At 47.1% G+C, this 15,250-nt stretch overlaps 1 protein-coding gene across 1 annotated transcript in view; it reads right to left on the reverse strand.

Moving 5' to 3' along the window:
* The window catches only part of CLDN14 (claudin 14), a 76,361-nt gene that overhangs the window by 39,705 nt on the left and 21,406 nt on the right, over positions 1–15,250 (reverse strand). Inside the window, exon 2 of the mRNA XM_064380141.1 lies at positions 3,162–3,299. The gene's annotated coding sequence lies outside the window, so the exon portion shown is untranslated. The remainder of the gene's footprint in view (positions 1–3,161; positions 3,300–15,250) is intronic.

Below are 15,250 nucleotides of genomic sequence, written 5' to 3' on the forward strand. Positions count from 1 at the left end.
GCTTCAAAAGAGAAACAACACAGAGAGAGGTCCACTGTTAACCCTTTCCTGGTTTGATCCGCCCAAAGCCAGCCAACTTGAATGGAGGGAGGCATAAGGCACTGTGGATTTCCATTTACAGATAACTGTGAGCGGGCCTTTTTGCTTCTCTGAAAAATACCCTGTTACACTAGCATACCGTCAGTGCCTTTTTTAGAAAGCCATTTGACAATACCTATCAAAATGTAAACTGTGAATACTCTTCAACTCAGCTGTTTCTCTGCTAGAAATTCATCCCCTAATTATGTACACTCCAAAAGTAAAGCAAGGGCACAAATAATACAGGATCCAATACTCTCTGGCTCTTTCTGAGAGAATAAAACTGGATAAAATCTAAATGTTCTTTACAAGGGATTAGTTAAATAACTACGGCACACCCATACGGTGGATTAACGTGCACCATTACAAGCTTAAATGCTCCTGCATTACTAATATGCAGAGTTCCAGGACACAATGTTAAGTGAAGGACGCAAGCTGAAGTGCAGTGGGGACAGCACGATCCCATGTGTGTAAAAAAGAACAAATGTGGCCAGGTGTGGTGGCTCATACCTGTCATCCCAGCACTTTGGGAGGTCGAGGTGGGTGGATCACCTGAGGTCAGGAGTTCCAGACCAGCCTGGCCAGCGTGGCAAAACCCAGCCTGTACTAAAAACACAAAAATTAGCCAGGCATGGTGGCAGATGCCACCACAGTAGTAATTCCAGCTACTCAGGAGGCTGAGGCAGGAGAATCGTTTGAACCCAGGGGGCGGAAGTTGCAGTGAGCCGAGATCACGCCACTTCACGCCAGTCTGGGTGAAAGAGCGAGACTTCGTCTCAAAAGAAGGAAAGAAAAAAAAGAACAAATGCATTTCTGTCATTCAGAGAGACCCTCCGAGGGCTGCACAGGAAGCTGGTCACAGTGGTCATCTGTGGAAGGTGGGGCCAAGGGTCAAGGTCGGAGAGGACTTTCATTTTTAACTTCACACCCTTGTATGTGGTTTGACTTACACAGTGCTGGTTCATTATGATACCATTGGTCTCAGAAATACTTTTCTTAAAAGTTGTATATAATTACCACATATATACATATGAATAAATAAAAGTATGCACACATATATGTGTATACATGCAGGCACACCTCCCTATCACATTCTGTGCTCTCAGCCAGGGAGAGCTGGGGAAGGAGATCGTCTTGTCTACTTTGGAGCTCTTAGTATATTACACTATATTACAAACACTCTTGGCCAAAGAGTATTTTCAGTGCTGTCCTGAGTTGAGTATGTTCTGCAAAATGCATTGTTTCCTCTACCGTGATCTTCCTTTCTGCCACTCATTTCATGTTCTAGGGAACAGTTTCGTGTTCTAGGGAACAGTTTTGACTCACAGTTATGGGTAAAAGGTGTTCTGGACTTGCCCTGAAGATACCAAGGAAGAATATCATACGAGCCAGGTGTCCAAAAGCTACTTTTCGGGCAGCTCAAGTTGTCTTCGTGGAAATGGTGGAGGAAGCAGAGGGTGAAGTTCAGGGACAGGTGGAAATCCTTCACAACCCTAACGGGCATCACTAACAGCACCATAAGGCTGGGAGAAATGACCAAGGGGATTTGAAAAGAGCACTAGGGTAGGAAGCCAGAATTAAGCTTACAAAGACCCATGGAGCACACAGGCCTTCTGTGTTATGGCCTGACAGATGCGGTGGGGGGCCCCGGGGAGCCAGGAGTAGTGGGCAGAGGGTAAGCAAGCACAGAGCCCCCCTCTTCAGGGACACTGGAGCACTGAGGCCAGTGCACATAGGAAGAAACCACCAAGGTTTCTGTTAGCCAGGGTGGGCTAGCTGAATGTCTGCAACATCACTGAAAACAGTTGGAGGTTGGAGAGACAACGGCCTTTTCCAGAACTCCCCTGGGGGAAGCACTGTGGGAGATGGAAGGTTCTGGAATGAGGGGTTATACCTTGAGGGTCCGGCTTCAGGACATTGTCCCGTGGGTCAGTAGGTGTCCTTAATTGTGGGGCTTTCGTTTTGCTGAGAGGAGGCTGCAAGTTTGAGGCAGAAAATGAAATATCTGGAAGTAAAGAAGCAGCTGAGGCTGCTCCCCGCGGCCCTTTCTTCCTGCTGGTCCTTTCCTTTATTTATTTAGAGCACTCAGCCTTTCCTCTAGGTAAATATTGAACAAATATTTTTAAAACCACTGTTTAAACAGTGTCAAATTGTTATCCTGCCTCCGCCTGGCCCTGGGCATGGCTGTGGTGTGCATTGTGCTCCGTCCTGACTCTCTTTGGTTGAGCCATGGCTCTATAGCTACAGGTGGCCCTAGCGCTACAGGTGGAGATGGCCGCCCACCTGCTGTGAAAACACTTCCGGTGTCCACCATCTTGGGAGGAGCTCAGACAGGAAACCACCGGCAGGAGAACGAGGCTGGGAATGGAAAGCAGGAGTGGCTCTTTGTATTACTTTGGGCTAAGTTAGGAGAAGGATCGACGTTTGGAGGTGGTGTTGGTTGCAGGGAAGGAGGAGTTGGGATGGAATGAAAATTTTTAGCCCAGAGAAAGAGGGCAGTGGTTGTTGGCTGAGGCGTCCATTGAAGGACTCCCATGGAGAAGACACAGAAGGTGGGGGGCAGAGTCCCTGTTGAGAGGGAGGTGCCCGTCCCACACAGAAATTCCTTCTCCCTGACAACTTCAGACGTCTTAGCAGCGTTGCTTTTAGACTGACACCTTAGAAACCAAAAGTCCATTTACTGACCACCTACACAACCTGTGGATCCCTCAACAACTGGAAGGTTTAGGGCCCTATCACACTGAGAGGTCCAGCCTTTGCTACAGCAGATGGTGTAAACTCCCACAGCCCAGTTATGTCCAGGGCTCAGCTGGGTTTTTAGCCTCCTTATCCTCAAATATGGCAGGCACAGCTCTGGGCCAGTCAAATGCTGAGCTTATCCAAGACATTCTTCCACCAGCCAGACTGGAAATACCGGAAAAGCAGTGGCAGCTGCCCTCAGAGGCAGTGTCAGTATTTTTTTTCCTTTTGGCCAGTTCCGTTTCGACTAGAAACTGGAATAATAATTACAATGCTACATGTTTACAGATTTTAACTAATTGATCCCTTGGAGTCCTCTTTTGGGGGAAAAGCATTCTACCCACCTCATACATCAGGAAAACAAGAGGCCATATGGTTTGGCTGGGCTGGGTGGTCTCTGGTGTCAGTAGGAGAGTGGGGGCTGCGGCTTCAACAGTTCTTGACTTCTTGGCCTCTGTCCAGATCCCTGGGCCTTGCAGCCCCTAGAAAGGTGACACATGAGAAATCGAAGTGGACCAGACCATAAACTCTCAGGAGCAGTTGCCTCTAGAGAGGAGGGCAGGCCTCGTGGCCCTGCCCGTGCCTGTTTCTCTTGGAGGGACAGGGTGGAGAGGAGGAAAACCCATTACTACAGGAGTGTTTCACCCACCTTTAATTACCAGTTAAAACAAAACATTCTGTAATGAAAATTCTCCTTGAAAGAAAACTCCAAGTTGCTGGGAAGGTTTCATCTTTCCCCTCGGAATCCCAAGGTCTGCAGCCATGTAATCCAATGTTGGTCTGGATTTGTCTACAGGCAAACCCTCATGGGGTGTTGGAGATGACTGTACAGGTGGGAGGGTTGGTCCTGTACAGTAGTCTTTAGCAAAATCCCTCAGGTCAAGCCCTGGCCTACTTATTAAGGACCCTCTTAAACCTTTTAATACGAGGTAGATATGTTTTCTTCTGATTCTGTCTTCTCTATTGCCAGCAGTGTTTTTCTCAACAAATTAATGTGAGTTGGTGGTGGATGTAGAAGAGAGGAGAAGGGAAACCAAGCTCTCCAATGATTGTGGCTATTTCAAGACAAGGGAAGTGGTAGAAACACAGAGGGAGGCAGGCCGGGGAGCCTCCGACCCCAACAGGTGAAGACACACATAGAGGCATGCAAGTCTGCGAACAAATTCAGGCTGGGTTCCCAGAGGGAAAAGCTCGTGTTTTTTCTAAATGAGCAGGTATGATTAAGCACATTCGTTTTTTTTTGTTGTTGTTAGTATTCCTCTTACATAACTTCAAGGCTAAAAAATCCTCAGTGCCATCATCTTCGTATTTCTTCCTTTTTTTTATTATTATACTTTAAGTTCTGGGATACGCGTGCAGAATGTGCAGGTTTGTTACATAGGTATACATGTGCCATGATGGTTTGCTGCACCCTTCAACTCATCACCACATTAGGTATTTCTCCTAATGCTATCCCTCCCCTAGCCCCGCCCCCAACCCCTGACAGGCCCTGGTGTGTGATGTTTCCCTCCATGTCTGTGTGTTCTCATTTTTCAACTCCCACTTATGAGTGAGAACATGTGGTGTCTGGTTTTTCGTTCCTGTGTTAGTTTGCTGAGAATGATGGTTTCCAGCTTCATCCACGTCCTCACAAAGGAGCTGAGCTCATCCTTTTTTATGGCTGCATAGTATTCCATAGTGTATATGTGCCACATTTTCTTTATTCAGTCTATCACTGATGGCCATTTGGGTTGGTTCCACGTCTTCGTTATCGTGAACAGAAGCACACTCTTTTAACAATGTGTGGAAGCAGATTACCAGCCCTGTTTGGAAGCACAATGTTGCCATCCTCTCAATGGTTTCTCCTTCTGAACCCATAATAGGTGTTTACTTAGACCAGATCCCACGTTGCTTTGTGTCATTGTCCAATTTTCTTACGTGGATTTTACCAATTCACTTGTAGATGTTTTCGTAACAGGGACCAGAGTTTTTCCATAATCAATAGTAGTTTAAATGATTGAACAAGAAGTTTCCCCTTGTGTGCAATCAGCTGAGGTACATAAACTAATTTCGGTCTCATTTCTAGTGCTTGATTTTTCTTCCATCGTTCTAGGTTTCCTGTCTGGCCCACACGTCGAGAGTCCTCCTGCTGCAGGGAGCACATCTGTGAGCCATGTGTTTCCCTTCTTTGCTCCTGTACAATGGTAATTTTTTTCTTGGCTACAGGAAAGCCAGCAGATTCAGATGTACAAGAAACCACACCAAGATCCCAGATGATATTCATTGATGTTATCAGCGGGTCTGATGCCAACATCTGCCTAGAGAGTGCTTACCCTGAGAAGCTTATTCCAATTCTGAGTTTGGTTGGTCTGTTTTGAGGTGGTAGCCTCATACTGAAGTAATTTCTCCCCAGAAAAGGGTCTAGAAGAGGTTTATTTGTAATCTATTTTATGTAGCTGTGACTGCCTCAAGACACCTGCAGAGGGTTATTAAGAGTGTGTGTCTGGGCATGTGGATAACTGTTCCAGCTCAACAGCCTGCAAACACCATTAGCAGCACTTGAAATGGATCTCCAGGAAGTGCTGGCTGTTAATGACTCTGCCCTGATGCTCCTATGTGAGCAGAACAAAGAGATAATGTCTAACTTTGCAAGTAGCTGAGTGCTCTAAATTGATGACTAGCTAAGGGAGAGGGCGATGCTTTGCCATCCGGAGTCTGGAAGACATTGCCAAAGGAACATGGGAAATTAACAACTCTCCCATGCTAGGAGGTTGACTTTCCAAACCGATAGAAGAGTGACAAACTGATAAACTGTGGCGCTGTGTACCTTCTACTAGCTGAGGGAGGGCTTCGCCTGAAGGAGTCAGAAGTGCTAAGAGAAGATTTATGTGGTAAGGGAGAGGGAATCTTTCCAACAATAACTATTAATTGACTTTCATTTTGTAGAAGAATATTGTATTAAGTGTTTGGAGATAGAAAAGTACGGCATGCCCTAAGGATGTTTGTAATTTACTTGGGGAGATAAGACACATGATTGAAAAGCTAGTTAAAATACAAGGAAATAGAATATCCACTCTCCGTAATAATATTCAGCCATTAACGTGGATGAATCTGATCCATATGTACTCAGAGTTGAGTGGGATAACGCCAGTAGCAGAACAAGACACTATCTATGTGAAAATTAAAGCAAAACACAGATGTGTATGAACATATATGTGTATGCATGTGAACCTGTGTGTGCGCACACGCCTGAAGGGGAACTGGAGGAGAGCCCATGGAGAAAGAGCCAGAGGTTCCTTTTGGGGAGGGAAGTGACATTGGGGAGGACGGAGAAGGGCGCCTTTCACATTTTTACCACACATACTTTTGTACTGAATGCACTATTTAGATTAAGAAAGTCTTTCTATATTTCTTATGTAGAAAAACATAGCCACAGAGCAAGTACGTGATGGATGCCAAGGGGTGACCCTAAAGGTAAAAGTGGTAGCCTAGTCTGCCCATCACCTCACGAACTCTGCTGCCTCTCTTCTTCCTCCTTGTTTACAGAATCCCATTTTTGCTCAGGAATCGACCTGCCTGTGTCTCAGGAGATACCTAGAAAAACATAAAACCATGGCGGGTCCCATCCCATCCCTCTGCAGTGATTTGTTGGGCTTGGTCATGTGATGCTCTCAGGGCCAATGAGATTGGAGGGACTGTCCAGGGGGCTGCTGGGTAAAGCTGCCTTGCTCTTAAAAAGAGAAGCAAAGAAGCAAAAGGACCACTTTTTCCTTCAACAGGAAAGCACCGTTTCTGGATGTGAGTGATGACTGGCAATGCGGCAGCCGTCTGAGCCTTAGGGAGCTATCCCAGGGACCAAGCCAAACTCGGAGGAGGTTGGTAGAAAGATGGAAAAGCCTGAATCCTTGAAGATTTTGTTGAGCCACTGAATCAACCTACCCTGGAGCCGTCCTGGCTCAGGACTTTGGCTCCAGTGAGAGAACACGTTTATTTTTGTTTAAGCCAGCCGAGGTGGGAATATTTGTTACTTTCTAAATCACATACCAGTCACAGGGAGCCCCGTTTGTGAGGCTTCAAGCCTCTTGGGTGCGTCTGAGGGGAAGTTTGAATCCTTAGGGACATGGCCTCTGGGAACAAGAACGAGAAAGGGTCCTAAACCCTCTGTGGCTGGGGAGGCAGAGAGCTCATCCTGAGCTAGGGGCACTGTTTGTCCTGGCACCTCAGTGGGTGAGAGGGACTGCTAGGGTGAGGTAGGGAGATATATTTAATACAAGTAGCCCCTCAGTCTGGCCCCTGGGATATTTGATACGAGTTCTTTTTTTTTTTTTTAATTGATACAGGTTCTAACTCTTTTGCCCAGGCTAGAATGCAGTGGCATAACCTTCGCTTGCTGCAGCCTTGACCTTCTGGGGTCAAGTGATCCTCCCACCTCAGCCTCCCATGTAGCTGGGACTACAGGTTTGCACCACCATGCCCAGCTAATTTTTTTGTATTTTTGTTGTTGTTGTTGTTAAAACAGGGTTTCCTATGTTGCCCAGGCTGGTCTCGAACTCCTGGGCTCAAGTGATCCTCTTGCCTCAGCCTCCCAAAGTGCTGTGATTACAGGTATGAGCCACCGAGCCCAGCCTCCAAGTTTGTAACAGAATCAGGTGTAGTTGGAGACCATCACAGCTTCATGATAGTTGAAGGGAAGTTTCCTTCCTTCAGAGAAGAAAGCATCACTGCTCTCGTGGGGAAACAGTATTAGCAGCCTCATGGGAGCTGGAGTAAGGCTGGAGTTGGGACAGCCTTGCAGAGCCCCAGGCCGTGCTGTGGTGGGGAAGAGGCAGGCGGGGGGAAAGCCCACTGCAGGTGCTTCCAGAGTGCACCAGAAGCAATGATGGTTTCTATTGGTTTGTAGATTAATCTACTTGAATGAAACTCCACTCATCCCAAACTGGTATTGATTTAAAACATCTTAAACTGGGATAATCTCTTGCAGTATGTTGGAGCTGTGCCCCTGAAGAGAGAACAGGAAAATAAAATCTTATTGTGATTGCGTGTGTGTATAGAGAGAGAGTGAAGAGAGAAGGGAAGGCCATGGGAGGAGAGGAGAGGAGAAGGGGGAGAGGGAGGGATGAGTCCTCATTTAAGCTGGTGCTGAGGAGGGGGGGCTGGTCCTGAGGAGGGGGGACTGGTCCTGAGGAGGGGGGCTGGTGCTGAGGAGGGGGTGGCTGGTCCTGAGGAGGGGGGGCTGGTGCTGAGGAGGGGGGGCTGGTGCTGAGGAGGGGGGGCTGGTGCTGAGGAGGAGGGGCTGGTGCTGAGGAGGGGTGGCTGGTGCTGAGGAGGGGGGCTGGTGCTGAGGAGGGGCTGGTGCTGAGGAGGGGGGCTGGTGCTGAGGAGGGGGGCTGGTGCTGAGGAGGGGGGCTGGTGCTGAGGAGGGGGTGGCTGGTCCTGAGGAGGGGGTGCTGGTGCTGAGGAGGGGGGGCTGGTGCTGAGGAGGGGAGCTGGTGCTGAGGAGGGGGGCTGGTGCTGAGGAGGAGGGACTGGTGCTGAGGAGCGGGGGCTGGTCCTGAGGAGAGGGGGCTGGTCCTGAGGAGGGGTGGCTGGTCCTGAGGAGGGGGGGCTGGTGCTGAGGAGGGGGGGCTGGTGCTGAGGACGGGGGCTGGTGCTGAGGAGGAGGGGCTGGTGCTGAGGAGGGGGGCTGGTGCTGAGGAGGGGTGGCTGGTGCTGAGGAGGGGGGCTGGTGCTGAGGAAGGGGGGCTGGTGCTGAGGAGGGGGGCTGGTGCTGAGGAGGGGGGCTGGTGCTGAGGAGGGGTGGCTGGTGCTGAGGAGGGGGGCTGGTGCTGAGGAAGGGGGGCTGGTGCTGAGGAGGGGGGCTGGTGCTGAGGAGGGGGGCTGGTGCTGAGGAGGGGGTGGCTGGTCCTGAGGAGGGGGGGCTGGTGCTGAGGAGGGGGGCTGGTCCTGAGGAGAGGGGGCTGGTCCTGAGGAGAGGGGGCTGGTCCTGAGGAGAGGGGGCTGGTCCTGAGGAGAGGGGGCTGGTTTCTGCACTGAAATAGCTGTTTTCTTCTCTTGTCTCGCCTCCAGCTTGAAATCAACTACCTCCCTCATTTCTTGGAATGAAGTCGAGGAAAGCTTACTCTTACAATGGAAACCCCGAGAGAAGTAAAGTGAAAAACCCAGCTGCGGGTCTTCCCACTGTGAGCTACTGAACCGTAAGGTCACTCAGAGCGACTTGAAAGTGCTTCAGGGGCCGTAAATGCTCAACTCAAATCTCATGTAAAACTGTTCCCATCTCATGCCTGTTAGGATAGCCTGTATCAAAAACCAAAGCCCTTGAAAACAACAATTGTTGGTGACTATGTGGAGAAACTGAAACGCTTTTGCGCTGTTGGGACTGTAAAATGGTGCACCGGCTGTGGGAACAGTAGGGAGGTTCTTCCAAAAATGTAGCACAGAACGACTCCATGGCGCAGCCATTGCACTGCTGGATACACGCCCAAAAGACTGAACACAGAGACTCAAGCAGCTCTTTGTACCCCAGTGTTCATAGCAGCATTCTTCATGGTAGCCAAAGGTTGAAACAGCTCAATATCCATCAATGGATGAATGGAGAAATCAAATGTGGTGTATCCATATAACATGCTTCAGCCTAAAGAAAGTAATGAAGTTTTGGCACGTGCTACCACGTGGCTCACCCCTGACAACACTATGCTAAGTGAAATAAGCCAGACACAGAAGGATAAATACTACTTGATTCCACTCATCTGAGGCATGTGGAATAGGTAAATTCACAGACAGAAAGGAGACGGTGGTTACCAGGGGCCGTGTGAAGAGGGGAAAGGGGGGTTCTTGTTTAAAGGATACAGAGTTTCTGTTTGGTATGATGAGAACATTATAGAAATGGATGGTGGTAATAGTTGCACAATAATGTGAATGTACTTAGCCCTTTTATGCCTAGTGTTCCATTATTGGAACGCTGGGCATGTGGGAGTGATTTATATCCTACTGCTCAAGGTCATTGCCAAAGTCTGATTTTTCACAATTGTCTGCAACTCAAAAAATTGCAACCCAGGCATAAATGGGTTAGTGCCACTAAATTGCATACTTAAAACTGTTTAAAATTGTGGATTTTATGGTAGGTATTTTTTTTTTTTTGAGATGGAGTCTAACTCTGTCACGCAGGCTGGAGTGTAATGGCATGATCTTGGCTCACTGCAACCTCTGCCTCCTGGGTTCAAGGGATTCTGCTGCCTTAGCCTCCTGAGTAGTGGGGATTACAGGCACCTGCCATCATGCCTGGCTAATTTTTGTATTTTTGTAGAGATGCGGTCTCACCATGTTGCCCAGGCTGGTCTTGAACCTCAGGTGATCCACCTGCCTCAGCCTCCCAAAGTGCTAGGATTACAGGTGCAAATCACTGCACCTGGCCCGGTATGTATGTTTTAACACAATTTTTAAAATGAAAAAAAAAATTTCTCTTTACAGAACTGTAATAAGGACACTCAGTTACTAAAAAATACACACAGGGTCCACCTGTGTGCTAAGCTGGGCTTCCCTTTTACCTTCTCTCTCTCTCTTTTTTTTTTTTTTTTGAGACAGAGTCTCACCCTGTCACCCACGCTGGAGTGCATTGGTGCTATCTCGGCTCACTGCAACCTTCACCTCCTGGGTTCAAATGATTCTCCTGTCTCAGCCTCCTGAGTGGCTGGGATTACAGGCGTGAACCACCCCATCTGGCTGATTTTTGTATTTTTTAGTAGAGATGGGGTTTCACCGTGTTGGCCAGGCTGGTCTCGAACTCCTGACCTCAGGTGATCCAACCCGCTCAGCCTCCTAAAGTGCTGGGATTCCAGGTGTCAGCCACTGCGCCCGGCCCTTTTACCTTCTCTTTGTGCTCACCTGGGAATCAAAGTTCTCCCAGTGTTTCCACCAGGGAGTTTGCGTTTATTGCAGATATACCAGTGGCTAGGAAGTTTGTATCTCTTGTATGGATCCATTAAAAATTCAGACTTGCTTTTCTCCACTCACATAAAGTCGTGGGAATACCGCTCTAACATGCCCTATCACAGCCAAAAGAGCCAGTTGTGTGTAAACAGCTTGAGACATGCTGAATTATGATATTATGTTTGTCATTCATTGTAAAGTTTTGATGCTTCTTGCCTGACTTTTATAGTTGTGAATAAGAATACAAGCGACTGTTAGATATTGCCCACGGTTCTGCTTTAAAACAGAAACTTCCCTCATTCTCCTCTATCCAGCATCTGGATCAGTTTAAGCAAAGAGCATCTTGACACAACCATCTGGAACTTCCTCTCGATTTCTGTATTCATCAAAATGTACAAGTATTATAAATTTGAACTTGTAAAATTAAATTTTACCAATAAACTATTACATTTGTTTCAGACATTGTGGTTTCAATCAGATTTGAATTCCGAAAAGTTTCTGCTAATAACGAAAAAGTTTGAAAAGCACTGCATTTGCTCAATTCCCATTTAGTTCAGTTAAATGAATGCTCATTGAAGACTTTGTTCGATTCTTAGCTGGACACACACTACACCAGTGAGAGATGAGACATAGGACAGTTAAATTCTGATTGTCCTTGAGCTAAGAATGGTTTTACATTTTATTTTACTTTATTTTAGTTTAGTTTTTTAAGATGGAGTCTCATTGTGTCGCCCAGGCTGGAGTGCAGTGGCACAATCTCAGCTCACTGCAAACTCCGCTTCCTGGGTTCAAGCGATTCTCCTGCCTCACCTCAAAAGTAGCTGGAATTACAGGCATGCCCCACGATGCCTGGCTAATTTTAGTATTTTTAGTAGAGACGAGGTTTTGCCAAGTTGGCCAGGCTGGTCTTGAACTCCTGACCTCAAGTGATCTACCCACCTTGATCTCTCAAAATGCTGGGGTTACAGGCATGAGCCACCATGCCTGGCCTGGTCTTTACAGTTTAAATAGTTAAAAAAAAATTTAAGAGAAGAATATCTCATGATGTGAAAATTATATGAAATTCGAATTCCAATGTCCATAAAATAAAGTTTCGTTGGAACGCAGTCACATTCGTTTGTGTCCTCTCTCTAGCTGTTTTCATCCTACCACTGTACTGCTGAGTAGTTCTAACAAAGGCCATGGAGTCCCAAAGCCCAAAACATTTACAGAAAAAGTTTGCCAATCTTGGATTAGACAATGATCATATTCATGTGAAGCCTGATCATTAAGACCTGAGAAGTTCACCGTCTTGATGTTGGCAGTGTTTTGGCAGCATTACTGCAGAGTTAGACAGCCTAGATCAGTGGGTCTCCAGGCTGGGCAAAATCAGCTCCCAAGAAGCTGTAGAGAAATGTGTGGGTGGCAGCTTTGGTTTTAATGACAAGACTTGCCATGCATATTTAGTAGGCAGGGACTAAAAACATTAAATGTCAGGCGGTGTTGGTTACAGCCTTGCACAACAGAGTGCAGGGAGTACCCTGAGAAACAGGCATCCCGAGAATTGCCGTGATTAATTTTACAAGGCAACTTGGCTAGGCCATGGTGCTCAGATACTTGGTAAGCCGTTATTTTGGATGTGTTTGTGAGGGTTTTTGGCAGGCGGTTAATATTTAAATCAGCCAAGTTGAAGTAAAGCAGATGGCCCTCTCTAACATGGGTGGGCCTCACCCAATCAGTTGAAGGCAGGAATAGAACAACTTCTGACCTCTTGGAGCAAGAAAGAATTCTGCCAGCAGATGGCCTTTGAGCATCAGTTGCAATTTTTCCTGAGTCTCTAGACTGCTGCCTACCCTATCAGATTTGGGATTCACCAAGGCTCCACAATTACATGTCAATTCCTTAAAATCTCTCGCCCCTTACACACACACACACACACACACACACACGCACCCGGTTGGTTCTGTTACTTGGCAGAACCCCGACTAATATAATTAGTATCAGTTTCTCATCTGAAAGTGATTTTCAGTCCACTCATTCCTGTGCTTTGCAAATTCTACCTCTTTTTCAAATTTCAGAATTCAGAAAATTTCAAAAATAAGTTGACATTGCAAATTTCATCTCATTAAATGCTAAAAAAAAAGTTCACACTCCTCCCTCTAGGACTTGAATTCAATAGATGTGGTGTGTAATTAAACAGATGTGTATTGAACTCCAGTGACCCATTTGGTAGATGCTGTTGGGGAGTGGGACGGAGATAGCGCATAGTCTCTGTCTCAATTTACCCAGAATGGACAGAGGGCGACTATCAGGCACACAATTAATGGAATTACCAGGCCATTTCTGAGAGGCCCTATTGCAGAGGTACAAATCAGGGCCTGTGGGAGTCTGTCTCACAGGAGAAGGTCATAACTCCAACCAATGCAGCCTCCCCGCTAGTAAAACCTATTTTTCTTTTCCCTTCTGAACTATTTCTCTCCCAATTATTATCGGTGAAAAGCCATAAGCTTCTCTGGTTTCTCACCCATGTCCAGAGAGAGACAAGCCCTGGGTTCAGATGCTGGTCTTTCACACCCACCATGTCATACCACAGAGACCTCACCCATTGCAGGTGCACAACGGGAAGGTGTCATCTATGTTGGTTACACATCCCATTTTTAGCTGGATGCGGCTAATTATTTTCTGTTCAAGACTCTTTCTTGTCTTTTTTATTTTTATTTTTTAGAAGGAGTTTTACTCTTGTTGTACTCCAGGCTGGAGTACAATGGTGTGATCTCGGCTCACCGCAAGCTCTGCCTCCTGGCTTCAAATGATTCTCCTGCCTCAGCCTCCTGAGTGGCTGGGATTACAGCCATGCACCACCATGTCCGGCTAATTTTGTATTTTTAGTAGAGATGGGGTTTCTCCGTGTTGGTCATTCTGGTCTTGAACTCCCGACCTCAGGTGATCCCCCTGCCTCGGCCTCTCAAAGTGCTGGGATTACAGGCGTGAGCCACCGCGTCCGGCTAACTCTTTCTTGTCTTTTTCATCACACAAAGTAACTGCATCATTACGCTCTCACTGTAAGGATGTGAACCACAGGGCAGTGCAGAAAATAAAATGTGAAAATCTGTTACATCTGTTCTCATCTCCTCATCTCACTCATTCCTACAACAAAAGACAATTGTCTTCACTTTGGGAGGCTGAGGTGGGTGGATCACTTGAGGTTAGGCATTCAAGACCAGACTGGGCAACATGGTGAAACCCTGTCTCTACTAAAAATACAAAAAATTAACTAGACGTGATGGCTTATGCCTATAATCCCAGCACTTAGGAGGCTGAGACAGGTGGATCACCTGAGGTCAGGAGTTCAAGACCAGCCTGGCCAACAAAAGAAATTTCATCTCTACTAAAAATACAAAAATTAGGTGGGCATGGTGGCACATGCCTATAGTACTATCTACTTGGGAGGCTGAGGCAGGAGAATCACTTGAACCCAGGAGGTGGAGGTTGCAGTGAGCTGACATTGCACCACTGCACTCCAGCCTGGGCAACAGAGCAAGACCCTGTCTCAAAAAAAAACAAAAACACCCCAAAAAACCCATAACCTATTGTCCAGTCAAGTCTTCCTTGCCACCAGAGCAGGGGACATGCCACTCATGAGAAGATCTTCTCTGTTGCTTCCAAGCCTTCAGCCCCACACTCAGTCCAGAGCTCACCCAGCGCAGAGTCATGGTGCCAGGGCATAGAGTCCAGATGCCAGAGCCACGGCCATCAGAGATGGTGTTTTTGTGTTTTAGGGCTCTGTAATGAATGATCATAAGCTATGCGGTTTGTAACAACAGCAATGTATGCTTTCGCAACTCTGGAGGCTGGAAGTCCAAAATCAAGATGTTGGCAGGGCTACGCTCCCTCTGAGGCCTCCAGGGAGGAGCCTTCCTTGCCTCTCCCTGGCTTCTAAAGTTTTCTGGTCCTCCTCGGCCTGTCGCTGCATCCCTCCAATCTCTGCCTCTGCCTTCACATGGCCATTTTCCTTCTGCGTGTCCATATGTCCAAATTTCCCTCTTATAAGGACACCAACCAGTGGATTGGGGCCTACACTCCTCCAGTGTGACCTCATATTAACTTGATTACATCTGCAAAGACCCAAGGAAGGTGATATGGTTTGACTGTGTCCCCACCCAAATCTCTTCTAGAATTGTAGCTCCCATAATTCCATGTGTTGTGGGAGGGACCCAGTGGGAGAGAATTGAATCATGGGGGTGGGTTTCCTCACACTGTTCTTGTGGTAGTAAGTCCCATGTCTTATGGTTTGATAAGGGGAAACCCCTTTTGCTTAGTTCTCATTCTCTCTTGCCTGCTGCCATGTAAGACATGCCTTTTACTTTCTGCCATAATTGTGAGGCCTCCCTAGCCACATGGAACTGTGAGTCCATTAAATCTCTTTTTCTTTATAAATTACCCAGTCTTGGGTATGTCTTTATCAGCAGCATGAAAATGGACTAATACAGAAGCTCACATTCATACAAAAGGGAGTTATGACTTGAACAAATCCTTTGAGGGGACACAA

Source organism: Aotus nancymaae, unplaced genomic scaffold (genome assembly GCF_030222135.1).
Source record: "Aotus nancymaae isolate 86718 unplaced genomic scaffold, 86718_ANA_hifiasm-v0.15.2.pri h1tg000022l_1, whole genome shotgun sequence".
NCBI classification, from domain to species: Eukaryota; Metazoa; Chordata; class Mammalia; order Primates; family Aotidae; genus Aotus; species Aotus nancymaae.